Source organism: Anas platyrhynchos, chromosome 12 (genome assembly GCF_047663525.1).
Source record: "Anas platyrhynchos isolate ZD024472 breed Pekin duck chromosome 12, IASCAAS_PekinDuck_T2T, whole genome shotgun sequence".
In the NCBI taxonomy this organism is placed as follows: Eukaryota; Metazoa; Chordata; class Aves; order Anseriformes; family Anatidae; genus Anas; species Anas platyrhynchos.
Window position 1 is genome coordinate 20,922,501 of NC_092598.1, and position 18,515 is coordinate 20,941,015.

An 18,515-nucleotide genomic window follows, 5' to 3' on the forward strand; every position below is an offset into this window, starting at 1 on the left:
CATGGCACAACTGATGTTAATCACCAGCCCTGCAAATTAACTCTCTGGATCTCTATATACTGAAAGTGTCCATCTGCTACAGTCAAAACCCTTTGTACTTATAAAAATCAATTATTGTACTGCAAAGGTCACAATAGTTCTGTAAAAAGCATCAGTGAATATATTGGTATAAGTGGAGAAAACTTAAAGAGTACTTGATATAAAATATAATCATAATCAGGCAATAGCATTCTTTGTTGACAAAACTGTGTCACAGAAGTTTTGGGGTTCTGGTTTTGTTTTTAAAACTTTTTCATTGTGTAGTTTTCAGCCTTAACAGCAAAATACTTAACTGCATCTATGCCAGGTATTTAATTAATCCTGTTAGCTGTTAGACAAACCCTGAAGGAAAACAGAAGACAACAGCCTCTCTGCTTACTCCCCCCAGCCCATATTCACCTCCTCCTCCCCTATTCCCCTACAGGAACTGACTGATGGCAGGGCTGGTTTGTTATTGAACTTGAAGGCTGAAACTGTAGAGAAGCTAAGTCAGGAAATGTGGCAAACCAGCAGAAATAAGTAGGAACTGATCTTCCCCCGCTGAAATTTAAGACAAAATGTTTAAACATCTGGGATTTGGAGCTGATCAAGCCAATCACTTTGGAAGATGGACAGACCTAATCTAAGCAGATGTGCTAATGTGCATTTAACCTTCACATTGAGACAGAAGTTCTTACTATTCATCTGCTAACAGACTAGGCTTTTTGGAGTGTGGATGGGGAAAGCAGGAGAGATCTGGGAAAGGTGTACTTCTACTTTCAGGCTTTGCTTGTTCTGCTTGATCAAACAGCCTTTTGTGAACTAACATCTTTGTTCACAGTTTTCTCTTGAAAACAGGAGAAACTTGCTTAGGCTCAACCTGAAAGACCCAGTGTAACACAAGAATCTATGTCTTAACTGCAGTCTGGGAAACTAATTTCTGTCACCCTTCTGTCACTTGAACATTGTGGTCCATTTTGTTCTTGATAAACCTTTATTTATTTATTTTTACACGCATATTTGCTTCATGAACTTCATTCATAGGGGCTTTATTTAAAGTTCACTTATCACACTCCCAGAACTACGCATTGCTCAGGCTGGCAGAACAGCATGTAATGTGCATCCCTCTAGAACCCAACCAGAATTCAATCAAATGCTCTCATCTCGAAGACATAATCATAAAGAGGTAATGGAAGACAGAGACTGATATAAATAAAAAAAAAATAAGATATGGGGACACAAAACTTATAGATTAGTCTTAGTCCTGACTATACAATGCCAGAAGCAGTCCCTCCTTTCCAGAGCACGGACATGGGGCTTTTATTTTGTCTTTGCACCAATAAAAAACTCATGTAATGAACCCACTAAGTGGTGAGATCCAACAGTATTTGATCCAACAGTATATGAGAGCCTTCCCTTAAAGAAGGAACATGAAAAGACTTCTAAAACAGATTTAGTGTGTCCATGTAGTATAAATGCTAGGAATGATTTCTTCTGAATTTGCAGATTGGGTAAGGCATGAAGTTAGTTTCCAAGCCACTTAGAAAATGGATCAGCTTTTTCAGATGAGCCAGAAATAGATAAAGAGAAGTTCAAGGGCCCAAGGTTCTAGTGCTACACTACACTACACTAGATAGGGCATAGAAAGGTTGGACAGCCTTCAGTTTCTTTTCCTTTTCTACTATTTCTTTTCAATGGTTGAATATTCTATCTGCAGTCATCTTGTCCTACAGCTAAATCCAAGTCTTCAAGGGATGACGAAGGGTGTATTATAGCTGCGTTGTTTTGTCTTTGCTGGGAATTTAGAATGATGTATTTGGGATTCAGCTGGTGTACTTACAGCAGTTTAGTAACCCATAAAACATTGGATGTATATTTTGAAATATTTATCAGTCAACAGTTCTTTATCTACAATACTTTTAATACTTCTGTCACCTCCTTTCTTACCACCTTTTTCACCCTGCTTTCTTTGTTGTTTTTCAGCTCTGACATAATTTGTTAATTGTGTTACGGTACTAATGACCTTTTAGATCTGATCTTTTATAAGAATGAATAAATAAATAAATAATAAAGCAAGCTTTAAGAATTTTGACAAAACTTATGGTACACTTACACTGTATGGAGAACAACTTCTCTGATAAGCTGTCCAGGGACACAACACCAGCTACTCCCTGGCACTTTTGCCCAGACAAAACAAAGTTGTATAAGGATTTGTATGCTCCCATCCTCAGAACAGAGACACTTGGCTTTAGAACCAGATTCTAGCTACTAGGCTGCTCTGAAGTTCTGACCAGAAAAGCCATAGGTCAAGCAAAAAAAGGTAAACAGAAAAATATCTCTTTGTTCTGCCTTGTTTCTAAACCAATGAGTGATTAATTATGTAGTCATTTAACAAGCTCTGTATGGCCCTGGCCATTCTGGTCCCATGCACTACATTGCATATCCATACCACTTCATACCAACACTGCAAATGCAATCAATCCCAGAGGTGCCAGGAGCTCTGGCTGAGCAGAGTATGGATAGATGCTGTATACCCTTCTTCCCATTAAGGGCTAAATCATGAAGCCTTTTCAACCCATATCCCTCTGGTATACCTGTGTTTCACTTAGAGTCTGGAGTATTGATGACAGTTTTATCAAAGAAAGGGGGAAGGGTGATGTAAAAGAAATTTGTCGTCTTTAGAGTGGAATTAGAAAACTGAGTCAATTAATTTTTCACCCTGAAGCTATTCTGTAAAGATAAATTCCCAAATTAGGAATAAAAGCAACAATCACTCCCCCCCTCCACCTCCCACCAGAGATCCTCTGAAACATAATTCATTAATTTACATAAACATCAACCATCTTTAGCAGTCTACCTACTTGAACTTGCTTAAGGAAACAGCCCCTAGTTTCCAGGCTAAATATCATATGGAGTAACATTCCAAGACAAAAATCAGGTAAGATGATCCCCTCGAACCAAAAAATGGAAGCAGCTTTCCATAACAGTAGCAAAAAAAATATATTCCAGCTCAGATAAACAGCTAAGGAAGGAAAAGGAAATAAAAATGAGAGTTCAAAGTTAAATTTCTTTCTATACAACCTCAAAGCAAAAATGCACTATCAAAAGATTATCCAGTAAGAGAAAACAGTAAGAACAGTTTGCCGTTTTTATTGCATTGGCCTTTTTATTTTTCTCTTCCCAAGTAACGCAATGGTGTTGGAGGGGTTGGAATAGAAGGAATCAAAAAAACAGGGATGGCCTGGACATTACCAAAAGGCAAGGACAATTTTTATTTATTTTTTTTTTCCCCTTCAGAAGCTCTTCTAAACTTGAATGTTAAGCCATTCACAAGCATACTTTAATTATGATAATTCAGCATCAAATCTTGACAGCCCTTATCAGTTATAGCTCCATATTAGCCAGGTCTAGTTGTACCTAGGGAATATATGTAAATAGAGTTATGGTTACCATTATTGGCTGCTGCAGACTCAAACAGACCCTGTATAAACTTAGGTCACATTTGTAATCATGTAGACATCAGTCAATAAAGCAGTGCCAGCTTATTTGTGCTAGCTGCACATGAGAACACAGAATGGCAAGCGATGACATGCTGCCATGCCAAGACCATGGAAGCAGGTACAAGAAAAGTGAAAAAGGGCTCTTGTGACACTCTCTTCCATCACAGAATCACAGAATCACAGAATCACAGAATCACAGAATTTCTAGGTTGGAAGAGACCTCAAGATCATCGAGTCCAACCTCTAACCTAACACTAACAGTACCCACTAAACCATATCCCTAAGCTCTACATCTAAACGTCTTTTGAAGACTTCCAGGGATGGTGACTCCACCACCTCCCTGGGCAGCCCGTTCCAGTGCCTAACAACCCTTTCAGTAAAGAAATTCTTCCTAACATCTAACCTAAAACTCCCCTGGCGTAACTTTAGCCCATTCCCCCTCGTCCTGTCACCAGGCACATGGGAGAACAGGCCAACCCCCACCTCGCTACAGCCTCCTTTAATGTACTTATACAGAGCAATAAGGTCACCCCTGAGCCTCCTCTTCTCTAGGCTGAACAAGCCCAGCTCCTTCAGCCGCTCCTCATAGGACTTGCTCTCCAGGCCCCTCACCAGCTTCGTCGCCCTTCTTTGGACCCGCTCAAGCACCTCGATGTCCTTCTTGTAGCGAGGGGCCCAAAACTGAACACAGTACTCGAGGTGCGGCCTCACCAGAGCCGAGTACAGGGGGACGATCACCTCCCTAGCCCTGCTGGTCACAGTGTTTCTGATACAAGCCAGGATGCCGTTGGCCTTCTTGGCCACCTGAGCACACTGCTGGCTCATATTCAGCCGACTGTCCACCATCACTCCCAGGTCCTTCTCTGCCTGGCAGATCTCCAACCATTCCTCTCCCAGCCTGTAGTTCTGCTTGGGGTTATTGCGCCCCAGGTGCAGGACCCGGCACTTGGCCTTGTTGAATTTCATACAGTTGACCTCAGCCCATCGGTGCAGCCTATCCAGATCCTCCTGCAGAGCCTTCCTACCCTCGAGCAGATCGACACACGCACCTAGCTTGGTGTCATCTGCAAACTTACTGAGGGTGCACTCAGTGCCGTCATCCAGATCATTGATGAAGATGTTAAAGAGGACCGGCCCCAGCACCGAGCCCTGGGGGACGCCACTAGTGACTGGCCTCCAACTGGACTTGGCTCCATTTACCACAACTCTTTGGGCCCGGCTATCCAGCCAGTTTCTAACCCAACGAAGCGTGCGCCAGTCCAAGCCAAGAGCAGCCAGTTTCTTGAGGAGAATGCTGTGGGAGACGATGTCAAAAGCCTTGCTGAAGTCAAGGTAGACCACATCCACAGCCTTTCCTCATCCACCCAGCACGTCACTTTGTCGTAGAAGGAGATCAGGTTCGTCAAGCAGGACCTGCCTTCCATAAACCCATGCTGGCTGGGCCTGATCGCCTGCTTGCCCTTCAAGTGCCGCATGATGACTCACAAGAGGATCTGCTCCATGAGCTTCCCTGGTACTGAGGTCAAACTGACCGGCCTGTAGTTCCCCGGGTCCGCCCTCCGGCCCTTCTTGTAGATGGGCGTCACATTTGCTAGTCGCCAGTCAGCTGGGACCTCCCCCGATAGCCAGGACTGCTGATAAATGATGGATAGGGGCTTGGCCAGCTCCTCTGCCAGTTCTCTCAGTACCCTTGGGTGGATCCCATCCGGCCCCATCGATTTGTGGACATCCAAGTGCCGTAGCAGGTCACCAACCAGTTCTTCGTGGATGGTGAGGGCCACATCCTGCTCCCCATCCCCTTCCACCAGTTCTGGGTACTGGGTATCCAGAGAGCAACCGGTTTTGCCGCTAAAGACTGAGGCAAAGAAGGCATTAAGCACCTCAGCCTTTTCCTCATCTCTTGTAACTAAGTTTCCCCCTGCATCCAGTAAAGGATGGAGATTCTCCCTAGTCCTCCTTTTTGTGTTGATGTATTTATAAAAGCGTTTTTTGTTATCTTTAACAGCAGTAGCCAGATTGAGCTCCAGATGAGCTTTGGCCTTCCTAATCTTGTCCCTGCACAGCCTCACTACATCCTTATAGTCCTCCTTAGTGGCCTGCCCAATTTTCCAAAGATTATAAACCCTCTTTTTTCTCCTAAGCTCAAGCCACAATTCTCTGTTGAGCCAGGCTGGTCTTCTTCCCCGCTGGCTCATCTTTGGGCGCATGGGAATAGACCGCTCCTGCGCCATTAGGATTTGCCTCTTAAAGAGCGCCCAGCCTTTCTGGACCCCTCTGCCCTTCAGAACCGCCTCCCATGGGACTCCACCAACTAGTGTCCTGAGCAGCCCAAAGGATATATCACTATATCCAAACACTCAGCAACATAAATAACCTTTACAATTTACATTTTCAAACTTTCATCAACCACAACGAGCCTGAAACTTCCATTCATGTAAGAAAGCAAGCTCAGGCCCTCTCACAGAGTTACGCCTCCAGAGCAGCAGCTATTGCAAAATTCTGGATACAGTCGTGAGAGGTAGTGGTCCTGACTGCGGTGGCTGACAATGGTTTAAAGGCTGTATAATTATTTATGGCAGGCAAGCCCTCTGGGAATGCTTTGAAGGAATGAAGAATCTTTTGCTTACAGCTTTCTTCTAAGACAGCAATGCTGAGAAATGGGGAGTCGGCATAGGTTTTCTACTTGTAATTACACTGTCCTGTGCCACATAATAAAACTCTTGAGATTCTGATTAAACATTTTAGCTACAAGACCCTATTTATGCTGAAGCAAATTATTTAATTTATTTAATTTCATAGCTATCGCTAATTATACAGAACCATGTATTTATTTATAAAACCTGCAAGTCATTATTTCTCAAATGTCCACTTTGAGACCTAACAGAAAATAATACTTATTCAGCAATTTCCATGCAAGTATCTGAAGCCAGTTTACAAATATTAATGAAATAAACCAAACAAGAGGCAGGAAAATACAGATAAGCAAAAAGATTGCAAAAATCTAAGCAAGTCAGCTAAGGCCTCATACTGAATTAGTGTCAAAACCCAAAACAACTTTCATCTCCTGTACCACAAGAGTATCTAGAATCAAAATAAGATATTGATTTTGAATATATTTAGTAAAGACAAAAGTAGTTTTCATTATTGTAAATCAGTTTTTAGAAGCAAATGCAACATATGCATTCATGATATCTAGAATGAAATTGTGCTACTGAAATGCATAAGCAATGAAAATCTCAAATTGCATATGCATGACATTTGTAGTAATTAGGTTAAAAAATCTCTGCATTTTATAAGAGATGCCCATTTGATGCGATTTACAAGAAAACAGTGCACAAAGACAGTGTACTCAGAAATGTTTGCACGTATGTGAAAACAAAAATAATGGATCGGCAAGTCATTGAAAATGCAGTTTCTCTGTATTCTATTACTATTTCTTCATATTACCTTTCTTTTTAAAAGCTAGATAAAATCCAAAAGATTTACCACAAAAGATTATGGCAGTTCTGCACTTGAACAATGTTACAGCATCCCTTTTAAAGTTAAATCATACTTGACTATAGTTATAACAGTGTCCATAAAAATACAAACAACATGAGGGTAGTTCAGCTGCTGAATGCCTGGTGATAGCGCTTTTTCTTGCCATGGACAAGATCACAATTCATATCCTGACCCCATTTTCCCAGTTCCCCAAGTTTCATTCTGACGGGATTTGGAGGTGTGGAATTTATACTTAGAACTGCAGTAGAAGGAAGGAAACTGCAATGGCTGCCAGTACCAAATAGCTGAGGAGTCGGAGCAGTGCTGTAAGAGTCCATCTCCTGTGCTCTCTGCTGAGGAGCACTGTGGTGGTGCAGGACCTATCGGAGGAGAACACCTGCCGAAGGCATTTAGTAGGTGTGTAGGTGCTCTGTAGGTGCTCTGTAGGGCCAAAGCCTGATTAAGAAATCACTGCCTTTGGTCTTAGTGAAATCAGCTACCATCAGTAGCTAGGCATATCTTACATTAAAACCAAAGGACACATAAGAAGAATGATGAAGAAAAAGGTGATTAGATGCCATGACTAGTGGCATGAGGACAACCTTCAAAATTAATATAGCATAACCACAACTCATAAAATAATGTGCTTAAAATGTGACGTAATCATATCAACATTTCTCTAAAGTACAGAATGCTATAGACTGTAATCTATAGAAACTTTATTATAAAACCACCACAGAATACAACCAGGAAGCAGAATACTATTTTGCCTTAGAAGCTCTAGATACAGTTTCTCTATTTTGTTACTTGCCTGACTTGGTGGACAGAGTTTCCAAAATAAAAATCTGGTGAAGTTTATTTATAATTTCTACTTATTTCTTTGTGTCAATTTTGTATTCAGTCTGAGAGGAACATAACAGTAGAGCAGCAGTGCATGGCACTCAGCACTAGGCAGCAAGGACTGTGTTATGGTACAAAAGAAACACAGCCTGAAGTGGCTGACATGATCTTATTCCAATATTCAAATTCAAATCTGAATTTTCAATATGGCTATTCCCAGTCAATATCATGTCTGGAAATATTGACCGCAATACAATATACCCAAAAGCTGTGAATGTGGGGATTCATTACCTGTGTAGTAGTGGCAGATCCTGCTTCTGCCTTACAACTTCCCTGTCTCCAAGAATCTTTCACACCAGTGCAAGCTGAAAGCCCAGCAGCTGCCGAAGAGCGCACCCTGATCGGAAGAGTGCCAGTAGGTAGTCTCTCTCCACAATGCAGTGATGAACATTTAACTGTCTACAAAACATCATTCCTGTATGATTTAAAGCAAAATAGTAAGTGAAAGGAGAAACTGAGCAGTTAGGTGCCAATGCAGCAAATACCCCAGGTAAAAATTCAGTGTTAAGGAAATGACAACGCATAAACAAAGGATGCTTTAAAAAACAAAGGATCTGTTTCTTTTAAATTGTAAGGCCAACTTTTTTTCTCATGTACAATCCTGGATTTAGCAGAATAACACTTGGTACATCTACTGGTCTGGAAATAGATGTATGTAATTGCAGTGATAGGCAAATGGTAGTTATAGTAGCTATTATGGTAGAAGAATTAGAAGTGGAGGAGAGAGGGTATATGAAAAGGGAGTTGAAGGTTGGAGTGGAAGGGACACAGAAGGCCACAGAGGAAATAATATTACCACGGGGAGAGGTGCAAGAGAAACAGCTGCTTTATGTATTAAACATTAGCTGGTAACAAAATTGTTATAAGCAAATTATATACAGTAACAGTACAATAATATAAATAACAAAAAATACATATAAATAAGAGAAAGAAAAATCATGACACATCCGATTTTTTGAAGAGAAAAAAGTGCAATTTATAAAAACTTAAAAAAAATAGTCACAGTTGGAGAGAGACACGTTTCCTTTGTCTAAGATTTCCCACATTCTTCTCTTGTTGTAAAAATAAAGGTAGATCAGTAGCATATTCTTCCCAATGTGAGAACAAATAAAACATTTAAAAAATGCAAATATTCTGAGAATGTGTTCACTTTTCATTATTACAAAGTACAAGGACAGATTCAGCTGAGCTTTAAATGTAATAAAAAAATGATTTTGAAGCAACACTACAAGCATCGTATAGTAATGGAGGATACAAAAACATGGGTGATGTGTCCCATGTTATTTCTTTTATAGTTCGTATGTGATGTGTTTCTGTGACCAGATTATCAGATTATGCACTGATGACAATGTTAACTTATAACTCTAAACAATGTGTCTCAAAAAAAAAAAAAAGTGAAATATTAAATTAAGTGCCATCAGCCAGCTACACTGTTCAGCAAAACTGTGTGTGTACATACTATCTCTTCCATAAATCCGTAATACTTGTAACTCTATGTGTAAGCTAGACTCTCCAGGCTACCTGGAAAAAAGAAGAAAATCCTTTGACCTTTTATAGAAAAGTTTCAAAATGGACAAACACTGAGGAATAAATTAAATTATATCCAAAAATGGACGAATAGTCTTGTTGCAGATTACCAGCCTTTCTCCTGCAATACTTACTCACTCTTCTTGTCACAGGTTTGTTTTATTTTCCTACAGCAATACACTATGTTACAACTTAAAATTCACATTCACATGAAGAAAGCTGTGACATGCCTACCAAAAGAGACATACACTGCTTAACCTAAATTGACCCTTTTTTCCTTCTGTTCTAATAGATCTTTTTTCTTTTTGTCACTCAAAATGAGTGTCTGATGTACGAGCATAAATTGTTAAAAGCAGTTTTAGGTAAAGGAAGAGAGTGTGGCGTTTTCTCACAAAAGCCAACCTCAATTTATGTCAAAGAGGGTTAAAAGACCTTGGGATTAAAGCAATAAACTTGCTGCTGTCAAAGCTATAACCCGCTAACAATTTAGTGCCAAACGCATGTTGTTCAATATCATTTCATATTATATTATGTCACAAGCAGGTGACAGTTCCACATCAGACTGACAGGGCTGATTTACTCTGAAGAATTCATCGACATTTTGCAGAGTCAAAGCTGACTTCATTTTGTTTGAATGCAGGGTGGGAAATCTCTCTGTGCTTGAGCTGTGGTGTTTGGCTGAACAGTACCATCCTTGCCAGACAGCAGATGACAGGCTTCCAAAAGTCCTCCCTGTGCATCAGTAGATGAAAGCACTCGCAAGCTGGCTCTCTTCCTTGCCCTCACTACACAGAGCCCAAAGACCTCTGGCAAAATCAGTCCAGTCTAGGGCTCATTTCCTTTGCTTACCTGGAGCAGCACCAACTTCCATGTCCATGTCTTTTTGTGTGGCTGCACTTTTTAGTGTGATTCACCTTATTGTAATTTTTTAAGTAGCCAATATTATTTTGATAATATTTTCCTTCTGAATTCAAGCTTTTATGATACTTCAAAATATATCTACTGTCAAGGTTTAAACCAAAACACTGTGATAAGAAAATATAGCACCTACTTATATTTTAATAGGTAATAATATATTTTTTTTCCAGGATATTAATTAGATCCCAAGGTCAAGTGTGATGAGAGGTCTTTTTTAGGACAATAACAACAATACCTTTTCTTCACACAAAGGTGTCTTGTGCAAGATACTCCCAGATGGCTTTTTTAATATGGGTTCCAATTCTAATTTCTCCTGGGACTCAGACAACTCTGAATAAACATATGCTTTGCTTTGTCTGAGGACAATCTAATTGATTTGACTTCCCTGTCAAGGTGTTAAGATTTATTCAAACAAGGAGTCCCTTTTCTTCTCCAAAATCCAGTGTATTCTTCTATAGTCTATAACCTCATATAGAGTCATATAACCTCTGTGCCACATTCATTTCCTTCTCCTGTTGGATATTGCTGCACATCAGGAATTACAACTAAGCTCCCAAAGCAGCAGGGAAAACTGTGCTGCATTGAAATTGTTACATGCAAGAATTTCTGTTTCCCTTCTTTCTGCATTTTTAAATGTTATTATTATTTAAATTTTGGACAAAATTTTCAGTTATCATAGTTTGATCTTACCATTACATCTGCAAAAATCTAGCAAAAAAATAGGGTCCTTAAAGATACGTATCACCATTTTCTCCATCTAATATAGGAGTAGGTACATTAGTGCCTGGTCATTAACTTCTGTAAAACACGTAGTGATTCTTCTGAGGGATTCTTTGGGCAATGTTTGCTGTTCATCAAGGAAAAGGTTATGTGGAACAGCACATTGTATGGAAGTGGCTCCGTCATCCAACACAAGTGTTTGCTGGCCATATGCTGAACAAGTACAGCAAAGGGGTTACCCTGTCTATTATGCAAAATCATTGCCAGGGACCAGAACTGTAAAGTGAATTGTTAGACAGATTAGTGGACAATTAGTCTTATTTAACATTTAAAGCAGTTGGAGGTAAATTTAGTGTTCCCCTGCCCTAAAGTGTACAGCATGAATATGCATCTACATATCTATTCCTGTTCAAACTAGTAGCTATAATGACTGGAGGATATACAATATCTGACACAAAGAGCTATTTCAGACCAAGAAAAAAAAAAAAAAAAAAAAAAAAAAAAAAAGAACAGATAAACACACATCCTTGTTTAAACCTTTGCAGTTTTCTCACACTGAAAAGTGAATACTATTATTTCTAGATGATCATCTCATCCTGATACAGACATATTCTCTTTATGTTATAAATTCTGCTAGTATGACTAAATTATAATACATCTTGGATTTTAATGTGTCTAAGCTCCATTTTCTGCTGCCCCATAAGTTATGCACATGATAGACAAATACACACATGTGCCCATACTACACTGGGTGCAAGGCCTTGGGAATCCTTTGATCCAGTAAGAAATCTCAGTGAGAATAAAGACACTGCTGCAGTCTTTTCCTCACAAAGGCTTGGTTTGCCCACACCCATCATGGTGCGCAGGTAAGTCAAACCACCAAGGATCCCACACAGCACCATGGCTGCTGGATCACAGACCTCTTCAACCAGGCATCAGGGCCAAAGAAAAGAGAGGATGCGGAGCTTTGATACAGGTTGAAGCTGCATTCAGCCTGCTGTGCGGCAGAGGAGTGGTGAGAACACAAGAGGTGTGTGTTGAGGCACCTTGTTCTTTTTGCTCAGCTCTAACTGAGCATGCTCTCACCCTCAGTCGCCTATACCTCTATGACAGAGATAAAAATGAATTGTTATGTCTCTTTCAAGAGGGAAATACTACAGCCTCTCTCTCAACACAGGCTGTGACCTTTCAATTTATGCTATCAGTTTACTCAGTGCTTGCTCTGCGGTTCATGATTAACTTGAAAGAGTTAGATCACACTCTCTCCAGGTCATCGAAAGGAACTTCTGTTGACTGTTAGAAATCCCTCATGCAATAAAAGCACACATAGTATGGCTGTATAAGCCATCTGTCAAAGTTACTTCTCTTCAGTAATGAGGCAGCAATTCTTATCGAGAAGCTCCTAAAAATATTTCTACTCATATTTTTCTTTTTTTTTTTTTTCTTTAGAGTACTATTTATGTGAAGACACCCTGCAGAACAGATATGTGGTTTTAAATAAATATATCTTTGCTTTCATGAAGACCAACTCCTTATTAAGGTGTCTCACAGCTCTCAAACACTAATTAAACATTTTTGTGTAGTTCATGGAAGATGCATTTCAATTCCAACCATAAAGGGTAAAATGAGATAAAGAGGTTGAGTTATTGATACCTGAGCCACTGACAGACCCACAGAAACCTTCTCTCTTCCTATAACAGTGGTAGTGTAAATGCCCAGATATATTCTGGAAAACAGTAGCAAAAAATGTTTTATAAACTAGAAGAGTAACATTTATTTTTGAAAAGCTCATCTGTACATGTATACTTTCCCCATTTCTTTTTAAGAAAAAAAAGAATACATTGGGATTTTCTTCATCTTTGCTAACAGGTACTCACCAGAGGTGAGCTAGCTGCAGAGATTATTTAAATAGGTAAAACAAATTGAAAGTTTTTAAGAACCAACTCTGAAACTGTCACAGAGAAGTACATGTAACCTTATAAAGACTTTACAGTTTCTTAATGACATTACAAGCCTAGCTTACCGCTCACCTCACTATAGGAAGATCTGACATAATTGCTCTCTCTGTACTACCTTCTTTGTCTGAACTTCAAGAGAAATGCCTTTTTATTGCTCTGCACTTGGGTCTTTGAGACCTCTTTGGCTGTGGTCTGTTGACAACTGCTGGTATCACTGATGAAGGGTCTTAGGCCCCTTTCTTCATCCCTTCGTCCCCTTACTTTTTCAAGGAAAAGGTGAGGAAAGTCATAGAATCATAGAATCATAGAATATCCTGAGTTGGAAGGGACCCTTAAGGATCATCAAGTCCAACTCTTGACGCCGCACAGGTCTACCCAAAAGTTCAGACCATGTGACTAAGTGCACAGTCCAATCTCTTCTTAAATTCAGACAGGCTCGGTGCAGTGACCACTTCCCTGGGGAGCCTGTTCCAGTGTGCAACCACTCTCTCTGTGAAGAACCCCCTCCTGATGTCAAGTCCACTGAGCCCAACTGGCTCTGCTTCTATCTTTGAGTCTTCCAGAGATTTTAAAACTAGAAACAAACTGTGAATAAAAAAGTGTTCCGGCTGGGATTTCTGTGTGTCCCTAGATGTGGGGACAGGATGGGACTAAATGACACGTTCTTTCTCAGCCTAAGTGGACACCACTGAGGTATCTTGCTCATTAAATCAGAAGGACAACTACGCATATCAACAATGTTAGACATGGACAACAAGCCTGGAAGGGAAGGGGAAGGGGAAGGGGAAGGGGATGGGGAAGGGGATGGGGAAGGGGAAGGGGAAGGGGAAGGGGAAGGGGAAGGGGAAGGGGAAGGGGAAGGGGAAGGGGAAGGGGAAGGGGAAGGGGGAAGGGGGAAGGGGAAGGGGAAGGGGAAGGGGAAGGGGAAGGGGAAGGGGAAGGGGAAGGGGAAGGGGAAGGGGAAGGGGAAGGGGAAGGGGAAGGGGAAGGGGAAGGGGAAGGGGAAGGGGAAGGGGAAGGGGAAGGGGAAGGGGAAGGGGAAGGGGAAGGGGAAGGGGAAGGGGAAGGGGAAGGGGAAGGAAAGGAAAGGAAAGGAAAGGAAAGGAAAGGAAAGGAAAGGAAAGGAAAGGAAAGGAAAGGAAAGGAAAGGAAAGGAAAGGAAAGGAAAGGAAAGGAAAGGAAAGGAAAGGAAAGGAAAGGAAAGGAAAGGAAAGGAAAGGAAAGGAAAGGAAAGGAAAGGAAAGGAAAGGAAAGGAAAGGAAAGGAAAGGAAAGGAAAGGAAAGGAAAGGAAAGGAAAGGAAAGGAAAGGAAAGGAAAGGAAAGGATCACTCCCTGTAACAGAGAACAGCAGACTTGCAGAGTTTTCTGGAATTCAGGGTGAGGAGAGTTCACAGAAATTAAACCTGAGAATTAAACCCTGTTTTAAGTATCATGGTGGCAAGTGCGGTATTTATTTAAAATAATGAATTAAAAATGTAAAGTACCTTCATGGGCAATCCTTCAGATGGCAAAAGGAATGAGAGTTATTCAGAAACATTTCACACCTGAAAAATCATAATAGTTTCAATGTTTGCATTTCCATGTAAAATTTTAGGGAATAATAATAATAAACAAAATACTGTTTGCAATTTGGGTGTTACTATTGTCCTCACTCTTTTTCTAATAATACCCATCTAATAGTATTGCTGTAGCTCCTTGTCCAGAGATCCCTTCAGAGGCTTTCTGACTACTTAAGAACATTTTTCAATTTCCCTACTTATGCATATACATCTTCAGTCCAGATAGGAGAATTTGCTAACAGACTGCAACTGAGACCTTTTTGTTTCAGGATTCCCATGTACAGAATTTTACATAGAAGTTTAGGTTTAGGATCATCCTATTTGCCAATGCCTAGTGCTTGTGCTAGGAACATGCATGTGATAATCAACCCCAAAATTATCCTAACATTTTGCAGTGTATATTTAATTTTAGAAATAAGAGAGCAAAAAGTATCAGGTGACAAGTTTATCATAAGATTAATGTGTACGCACTGACAAATGGATAAAAACTAGTGCATATAAAAACATGGGTATTATGTGCAATACCCATGTGCAATACCCATGTGCAAACATAATGTGCAACACAAGCATTATGTTTTTAGCTGCTCAGTGAACAACAAATGGGTGGTGATAGAAAATGGAAAACGTGTACAAAAGCGCACCTATCTACTGTTCTTGAGGTCACGCTACATTGCATTTTACCTACAGTAAAGCAGATAATGCATCCATTTGGATTTTTCATTCATTCAAATAACTCTGTGACACTCTCTAGTGGAAGGCAGTCATACACCATGATCTGTGTGTACCCAACAGTCACGGGGAAGATACACCAGAAGAACGGAAAGTAGCTGAAATGGATCTTGGGCACTGTTGCATGTGTTTTGCTGCACTCTTATTTTTTAACACCACAACCGAAACACTTACAGACAGGTCCCTTCTGTTTGAAGCCCAGAGGATAAGGTGGTACTGAAGCATAAATAAAGAGTGCCACTAGCAAGGAGTAACTGGCAGCAGACAAAGCCCAAGCCAGCAAACTGTCACGATTGCTCTAGAGGGTTTATGAGCTTTATCAAATCTGTGCTAGCTAATTCACTTGCAGAAGTGTACTGATAACACTGCTTCTTTTTTCTCTTGCTTTTATTATGAACAGAAAGATAGACAGGTCCTAAGGACAGATCCTTTTGCAGTTCTCTTCTCTTCTGCCAGCACATGCCCTTCTACTTCTCACAGATTATCAGGTTAAACTATGTTTGCCTTTGAGCCAGAAGCATTTATTGAAATAAAAGCCAATGTATTTCCCAATAAAGCTTTGCCCTCCTTTCTAACACTTACACTGTGGTTGAAAGCAACATTAAAAATATACAGCTCCAATCTGTTGTACCTTGTCTCACTTAATTTGCAAGTTGCTGTTTTTCACCATTCCCAATAAACATACTAAAGTTATCATTTCTGGGTGGACAGAGGAATAATATACGTATATAAAAAATATAACAGGGTGGAGCATTTGGGTGTCACATCCCTCCCATCCCCCCGTTCGATGCATTTTTTTGCATATTGTTATAATAACGATAGTTTATCAACAGCTATTGTTAAACAACAACTATTAATCTAAATGACATAAATTAATACCACCTGCTGTAAATGCTTGGGAAGTTAGGGTTGCACTTTTAACTGCAGCTTTTGAATTATCCATACCTAGATGCAGTTAGATCCATGGATCCTTTTACTTGGATCCACTCCATGTATCTAGTGCTCAAAATTATGCCTTTGAGGTGGAAAGGTTTTCAAAAGAAATGCCCAGCTTTAAAGTTTGTTGCCTTACACTATCATTTCATTTGCACTCCCCCATGTCTGGTGCATCCTTTCTGAAGTCTCCCTCAAAGATTTCTGGTGATCCTCCCAGAAAGCCCTATGCACAGATGCCCATGGAAAACTAACAAAACACTGGAAAATTCTGCCAAATTATAAACAAACCAACCCCATGTTTTTTGTTTTTTGTTTTCAGACATGTTTCCATGAATAACTGTGAAAGCGCACTTGCTAATTTACTGCATGTTTGTCTGTAGAGTATTTTTAAAATAAAATATTTCACCCCCTCCTGCCTCTTTCTAATTTGCCCTGGCATTCAATTTCTGTAACTAATTTGAGGAGTATTCTCTAATGTTTCACCACACTGCCAAAGCTGAGTTTTTGCTTAAATGTAGCACAGAACTACTTTAATTGTAGGGAACATTAAAATCGATCCCATAACACGAGATTGTTCCTTGTGTTGACTTCTAGAAGCCCAATCTGATGGGAAGTAAATGTGACTGAATTCAGATTGCTTTTTCACGCAAACACATTGAGCAAAAATTCTGCCTGAATTCTATTTGACTCAGATTTCCATATAACATTTTCAAGCTAAGTGTTAAACAAAATTTAGCTCTTTTTTTTTTTTTTTTTTTTTTCCCTAGGGAGGTTTAGTAGACAAGAGATTTGAACAAAACTGTCATGAAACACACACAAAGCATTTGTAGAGCCCAAGTTTGGGCATCTCACTTAGTCAGTTTGTTTCTAGACTAGAATAACTGGAAGAATAATCCTGTTTTAGATGGTTCAGAATCAGGAACCATATATATTTAGGTGCTCCAAGTTACCCTCTTCAGGAGCTCCTTTCTATCTTGACTGCAGTTGGTGCTGGAAGATACTAGGAACCTACATTAAAAAAACATTAAAACAGTTGTGGTCTTCACAAAAAAAAAAGCTTTTTAGAGTTGGATAGAGTAAAAACTTCACCAGTTTACAAACTGGAAGCACAAGAGTCCTTAGGAAGCTTCTGTCAGCCATTTAAATCCTTTTTTTTTAGAAAAAAAAAAAAAAAAAAAAAGAAAAAAGAGGGAGAGAGAAAGAGAAAGAGAAAGAGAAAAGAAAAAAAGAACATTTGGATTTTGCCTTTAGGAGATGCAAAATCAGTAGCGTGGGTAGGAGACCACACTACTAAGCAGAACTAAACATTGTCACCTTAGAAGAAATTCAGATGTAAAAATGCTCTAAGTTACTTATTCCAGGTGCACATATAGGGAGCACATCACTGACACTATCCAAGACACATATACAGTACTGCTGATTTAAGCTCTTACTTTCAGTTTGAGCTTATTTCTTAAAGTCTCTAAAATATTTAATACTTTCAGATGTCAGGGCTTTCTGAGATAATATGCTTACTCTAGCCTGCAATGTGTGCTATGGAGATTCCAGATAATAAATCTAAATGTGCTACTTTATTGTGAAAAGGATGAAATTCTGAATAATCTGTTTTTGTAACAACCAGAAACTGACAATACGGTTAAAAAAACAGCCTGATACTCTGCATGACCAAGCACACATAAATCATATTCATTTTCACCTAAACCACTAATTATTTTACCAGTAAGAAAAATATCTCTAATTTTCACTGCTGGAAAATACACAGGAAGTAATCTGCTGCTACCTAACAGGTAGTAAACAACACAATAAAATTTATACACCACTTTTCATACTGTAATGTCTCATGACTTTTAAATGCAATGAAATATTAAATAACCAAACATTAATGAAATACTACTAGAAGAGATAGTTTAGCATTTTCAACACTGAAATTTAGAATTTCTAATAGCTGAAGATGACAAGATGCAAAATTGAAAAGAGGAATAAGAGAAGACTAAAATTAGAAGCTTTAAAAATGCACTGTACTTAGTTATATTAGCAGATAGACTGTGATCTTAGGCAATTGTTCAACAAGCCTAGACGAAGGAGCAACTTGGTAACTCTGATACTGAGAAAGTGAAACATCCAAAAATTAAAGAGCCCTTCCCAAAATTTGCTTCAGTCTCTAGAGCAGAATGGCATTACAGAATGTAATGTATCAGAAGTTTAAAAAGAACTTTTTTTTTTTAATGGTAATTAAATAATGGTTATTTGATAAGAGAGTAAATATTAT

General features: G+C 39.5%; 1 long non-coding RNA gene across 1 annotated transcript in view; it reads right to left on the reverse strand.

Moving 5' to 3' along the window:
• The window catches only part of LOC140003488 (uncharacterized), a 29,237-nt gene extending 14,651 nt beyond the window's left edge, over positions 1 to 14,586 (reverse strand). The window contains exons 1-2 of the long non-coding RNA XR_011812260.1: positions 14,507 to 14,586; positions 8,130 to 8,313 (exon numbers count right to left, since the gene is read on the reverse strand). This is a non-coding gene — a long non-coding RNA (uncharacterized lncRNA). The remainder of the gene's footprint in view (positions 1 to 8,129; positions 8,314 to 14,506) is intronic.
• Between the last annotated feature and the right edge of the window lie 3,929 nt (positions 14,587 to 18,515).